The sequence below is a fragment of the Lolium perenne genome, chromosome 1, assembly GCF_019359855.2.
Source record: "Lolium perenne isolate Kyuss_39 chromosome 1, Kyuss_2.0, whole genome shotgun sequence".
NCBI lineage: Eukaryota > Viridiplantae > Streptophyta > Magnoliopsida > Poales > Poaceae > Lolium > Lolium perenne.
This window is the reverse complement of record NC_067244.2, coordinates 185,291,909-185,298,394: the sequence shown is the minus strand read 5'-3', so window position 1 is coordinate 185,298,394 and position 6,486 is coordinate 185,291,909.

The window sequence follows — 6,486 nt, the reverse complement described above, 5'->3', positions numbered from 1 at the left end:
AAATTTGCTAGCCTCTTCGGTACTGTGCAATGCCTTTTGCTCACATTGAGAATTGTGCATACTTCGCCGGTACATCCAAACCCGTGGGAGAACTTTCTCTTGTTCTCCTACACATAAGCCCATACATCTCCTCAAAACAGCCACCATACCTACCTACCACAGCATTTCCATAGCTGTTCCGAGATATATTGCCATGCAATATCCATTTTACATTACATGCCATGTTGTCATTTATTATTTATATATTGCTTTGCATGATCATATACAGCTGATGTGCAGTTTACCCATGTTACGCTAGATCATTGCACATCCTGCTACACCGACAGAGGCATACAGTTTCATACATCATGTTTCATTCATTATGAGTTATTTGTACCAAAAAGTGTGTTGTCATATTAGGATGTTGCCCCTAAAAATGAAAAGAGCCGTGGAGGCCATCAAAAAGAAAAAAAAAGAAGAAAGAAAAAAATGAAAAGAAAGAAAAAAAAAGGAAAAGAAAAAGAAGAAAAAAAGAGAATAAAGAAAAAGGGGGCAGCATTACTATCTTTTATCCACACTTGTGCTCATGTTTTAGCACCCGCATTATTCATAGTCATCATTTGTGCTCATGTTCAGCACCTACATTCATATGAGAGAGTTTTCATGTTTTACTAGTATAACTATGTAGGGAATTTACACTATAGAACTTGGGTTGTATATTCCAATGATGAGCCTCCTCAAAAGTTCTCTAGGTCTTCGTGAGCAACCAAGTTGGATGCACCCCCACTAGTTCCATTGGAGAGCTTTCATACACATATAGCTCTATGTGCATCCGTTGCATGGCAATCACTACTCCTTGCATAGCTTCGATCATAAGGCTTCCTCTTGTCTAATGGTCATTTACAGCTTTGCAAGCCTTTCTTCCATTTGGCCTTCCAAACCCCCATTAACGTACTTTATGCCATAACATCCTGGTGCTAATACCAAATGCTTGCGCTCACCGGTTGAGTAGACTTCAAAACAGTTGATTCATGACGTTCATGTTTATGTTTACTTGACTGAATCCTTCTTATGTTGTGAAAATTTACTTGATGCTTGGAATGAAGGATAGAACTTCTATGCCGAATACTTAATACATCTTTAATGAACTTTGTACGGTTGCATGTCTTTAAAGCAATAGTTCATGAAAACTTCTAGCTTGTCTAACTCTTGCATTATCATCTCTTATGTCAATATAGATACTTGCTTTGAATGATTTGATCTCAGCTCATATGCTTTACAAATAGTATGATCAAGGTTATGATGGCATGTCACTCCAGAAATTATCTTTGTTTATCGTTTACCTGCTCGGGACGAGCAGGAACTAAGCTTGGGGATGCTGATACGTCTCCGACGTATCGATAATTTCTTATGTTCCATGCCACATTATTGATGTTATCTACATGTTTTATGCACACTTTATGTCATATTCGTGCATTTTCTGGAACTAACCTATTAACAAGATGCCGAAGTGCCGATTCTTTGTTTTCTGCTGTTTTTGGTTTCAGAAATCCTAGTAAAGAAATATTCTCGGAATTGGACGAAATCAACGCCCAGGGTCCTATTTTGCCACGAAGCTTCCAGAAGACCGAAGAGGAGACGAAGTGGGGCCACGAGGTGGCCAGACTATAGGGCGGCGCGGCCCAGGTCTTGGCCGCACCGACCTATAGTGTGGGCCCCTCGTGTGGCCCCCTGACCTGCCCTTCCGCCTACAAATAGCCTCCATCGCGAAACCCCCAGTACCGAGAGCCACGATACGGAAAACCTTCCAGAGACGCCGCCGCCGCCAATCCCATCTCGGGGGATTCAGGAGATCGCCTCCGGCACCCTGCCGGAGAGGGGAATCATCTCCCGGAGGACTCTACGCCGCCATGGTTGCCTCCAGAGTGATGTGTGAGTAGTCTACCCCTGGACTATGGGTCCATAGCAGTAGCTAGATGGTTGTCTTCTCCCCATTGTGCTTAATTGTCGGGTCTTGTGAGCTGCCGAACATGATCAAGATCATCTATCTGTAATTCTATATGTTGTGTTTGTTGGGATCCGATGAATAGAGAATACTTGTTATGTTGATTATCAAATTTATATCTATGTGTTGTTTATGATCTTGCATGCTCTCCGTTACTAGTAGATGCTCTGGCTAAGTAGATGCTTGTAACTCCAAGAGGGAGTATTTATGCTCGATAGTGGGTTCATGTCTCCGTGAATCTGGGGAAGTGACAGAAATCTCTAAGATTATGGATGTGCTGTTGCCACTAGGGATAAAACATTGGTGCTATGTTCGAGGATGTAGTTACTGATTACATTACGCGCAATACTTAATGCAATTGTCTGTTGTTAGCAACTTAATACTGGAGGGGGTTCGGATGATAACCTGAAGGTGGACTTTTTAGGCATAGATGCATGCTGGATAGCGGTCTATGTACTTTGTCGTAATGCCCAATTAAATCTCACAATACTCATCACAATATGTATGTGCATGGTCATGCCCTCTTTATTTGTCAATTGCCCAACTGTAATTTGTTCACCCAACATGCTGTTTATCTTATGGGAGAGACACCTCTAGTGAACTGTGGACCCGGTCCAATTCTCTTTACTGAAATACAATCTCTTTGCAATCTTGTTCTACTGTTTTCTGCAAACAATCATCATCCACACTATACATCTAATCCTTTGTTACAGCAAGCCGGTGAGATTGACAACCTCACTGTTTCGTTGGGGCAAAGTACTTGGTTTGTGTTGTGCAGGTTCCACGTTGGCGCCGGAATCCCTGGTGTTGCGCCGCACTACATCTCGCCGCCATCAACCTTCAACGTGCTTCTTGACTCCTACTGGTTCGATAAACCTTGGTTTCTAACTGAGGGAAACTTACTGCTGTACGCATCACACCTTCCACTTGGGGTTCCCAACGGTCGCATGTTGTACGCGTGTCAGTGGTCAACTCCGTGGAAGAAGTGATTCCTCAAGAATCTTATAGGGCATCTTGGAGCATGTCCTATCCGGAAGACTTGGAACACCACTACCATGACCGCATGGCATTCCATGCAAACACCTTTTGGATTGACCCATCCAAGGCCAAAGAAGACAGCATCAAGAGAAACAACTCAAGGGGCCCCACAAGCTCGGGCCCAAGAACAAGATCTTGCTACAATTGCAATGACAAGCGCCATTTTGTTGCCGAATGTCCCTAGGAGAATAGGGAGACTCATGGTGGAAGGCTCATCCCCAAGGACAAGAGCAAAGACTCAAAGGGCAAGTATTCAAAGCCCCCCAATAAGAAATTCTATAACAAGAACAAGAAGGGCAAAAGGCCCTCAAGGATTGTGCTAGTGACTAAAGAAGAATATTCTTCCGATGAGATTGAAAGTGCTAGTGATGATGAAGAGGAAAGCTCAAGAGAAGTGGCCGCCATTGTCACCACCAACACTCCCTCTTCCTCTCTCTTTGATTCACCCAATGAGAATCCTCAATTCAAGAATGCACATTGCTTCATGGCAAGGTCCACCTTGGACACATCAATTGTGCTATCAACTCAAGAAGAGTATACCTCCGGAGATGATGATGTTGATGATGAAGAAGATGCAACCTCAAATGGATTGGTTGCCCTTGCCTCCCTCTCCACTAACTCTTCATCAACAAGTGAATCCCCCAATGAGGTCATTCATGTGGAGGAAGAAAGTTGCCTCATGGCTAAATCTTCCGAGGTATCATCTTCTAACCCCTCTACGCCTAACATTTCAAATGATCTAGGGGTTGATCTTGCTAGTCTAAAAGTGAAACAAGAAATGCTAGAGTTTGATGATTTCATTCTTAACCTACAAGGTAACACTAAGAAGCATGTTTCAAATCTCATGGTTCGTATAGCTCAACTAAATGGTACTCTTGAGAAAAAGTGCCAAATAGAAAGAGAAGACTCTCTAGAAATACATGCTCTTAAAAATGCTCTTGAGGAATGTCAAGAAACCATAGCATCTCTTGAAGAGAGGCTAGAAAATCTTGAAGAACCTCAAGATAAACTTAACAAGCTCACTAAAGCTAGAGATCTTGCTAGAGCTAAGACTAAAGTGCTTATAAAGGAAAAGGCCAAATTTGGTGTTGATCATGAGAAACTTGTGAAGGATCTAGATGAACTAGACAAGGCTCACAAAGCCTTGAAGAGTGAATACTCTCTCCTCTCCAAGTCTTATGAGCAACTTCAAATTAGGCTTGCTTCATATGACATACCTAGTACCTCTACTCCTTCATGTGATCATGCAAATATTATTGAGGAAAATGCTAGGTTGAAGGATGAACTTGCTAAGGCCCCCTCTCCCCAAAGTAAACTTTCCTTGGATGATCTTTTGAGTAAGCAAAGGTCAAACAATGGGAAGGAGGGACTTGTTTTTAATGCCAAGGCTAAAAAGGCAAACAAGAAAAAGGCCAAGCCCGCACATGAGAAAGCCACCACTAATGGTGAAACCCGAAAGGGCAAAACCATTAATGATGATGGTGCGGGAATTGATAACCCTCACTATGTTCTTTTTAAAGATTATTATGGTGATGTTTATGCTAAATATGTTGGTCCATATGATGGTTATGTTGCTTGGTCTATTTGGGTCCCAAAGACCCTTGTTGCTAACAAGAGAGTCTTGATGACCCATAAGTATAGGGGATCGCAACAGTCTTCGAGGGAAGTAAAACCCAAATTTATTGATTTGACACAAGGGGAGGTAAAGAATACTTATAATCCTTAACAACTGAGTTGTCAATTCAGCTGCACCTGGAAAAGCACTAGTAACAAAGGTGATGTGAAAGCAGCAGTAGTATGAGAGCAATAGTAACAGTAACACAACAGCAGTAGCAATAACACAGAGGCGATGGCACCAGAAAATAGTTGATACTACTTCCAATGACATATAGAAACGAGTATATGATGATGAGAGATGGACCGGGGTTCCCAGCGATCTACACTAGTGGTAACTCTCCAATAACAAGTGACAAGTGTTGGGTGAACAAATTACAGTTGGGCAATTGATAGGATTGAAATAGCATTAAGACAGAACATCAAGATTATTAATTATGTAGGCATGTTTTCCATATATAGTCATACGTGCTCGCAATGAGAAACTTGCATGACATCTTTTGTCCTACCAGCCGGTGGCAGCCGAGCCTCAAGGGAATGTACTGGCTATTAAGGTACTCCTTTTAATAGAGCACCGGAGCAAAGTATTAACACTTGGTGAAAACATGTGATCCTCATATCACAGCCTTCCCCTCCGGTTGTCCCAATTTCTGTCACTTTGGGACCTCGGGTTCCGGACAGCAATATGTGCAAACAACTTGTAGATACAATCTAAGCAATAATTATAGAGCTTAAATCTAAGATCATGCCACTCGGGCCCTAGTGACAAGCATTAAGCATAACAAGATTGCAGCAACAATAACTTCACAAACTTTATAGATAGACTGATCATAATGTATCATCCATCGGATCCCAACAAACACAACACTGATTACATCAAATGAATCTCAATCATGTAAGGCAGCTCATGAGATCATTGTATTGAAGTACATGGGAGAAAGAGTACCAACTAGCTACTTCTAGAACCCGTAGTCCATGGGGGAACTACTCACGGAGCATGATGGAGGCGATGGCGTCGATGGAGATGGCTTCCGGGGGCACTTCCCCGTCCCGGCAGGGTGCCGGAACAGAGACTTCTGTCCCCCGAATTGGAGTTTCGCGATGGCGGCGGCGCCCCTGGAGTCTTTTTGGAGGTTCGTCAATCCGTATCGCGTTTTTAGGTCGAAAGGGGTCTTATAGGCGAAGAGGCGGCGCAGGAGGGGCACCAGGGCGCCCTCCCCATAGGCCAGCGCGGCCAGGGGCCTGCCCGCGCGGCCCTATGGTGTGGGGGGCCTGGGCCTCCTCTCCATCTCCCCTTCGGTGTCATGGTCCGTCTCGGTGAATTATGATATTTGGTCTTCGTTTCGTCGAATTCCGAGAATATTGCCTGAACAGCCTTTCTGGAACCAAAAACAGCAGAAAACAGGAACTGGCACTTCGGCATCTTGTTAATAGGTTAGTTCCGGAAAACGCATAAAAACATTATAAAGTGTGAGCAAAACATGTAGGTATTGTCATAAAACAAGCATGCAACATCAGAAATTATAGATACGTTGGAGACGTATCAGCATCCCCAAGCTTAGTTCCTACTCGTCCTCGAGTAGGTAAACGATAAAAAGAATAATTTCTGTAGTGACATGCTACTTACATAATCTTGATCATACTATTGTAAAGCATATGAGATGAATGAAGTGACTCAAGGCAATGATCTATAGTTGCTAACAAATAGATAACATATAGCAAAACTTTTCATGAATAGTACTTTCAAGACAAGCATCAAAAGTCTTGCATAAGAGTTAACTCATAAAGCAATAAATTCAAAGTAAAGGCATCGAAGAAACACAAAGGAAGATTTAAGTTTCAGCGGTTGC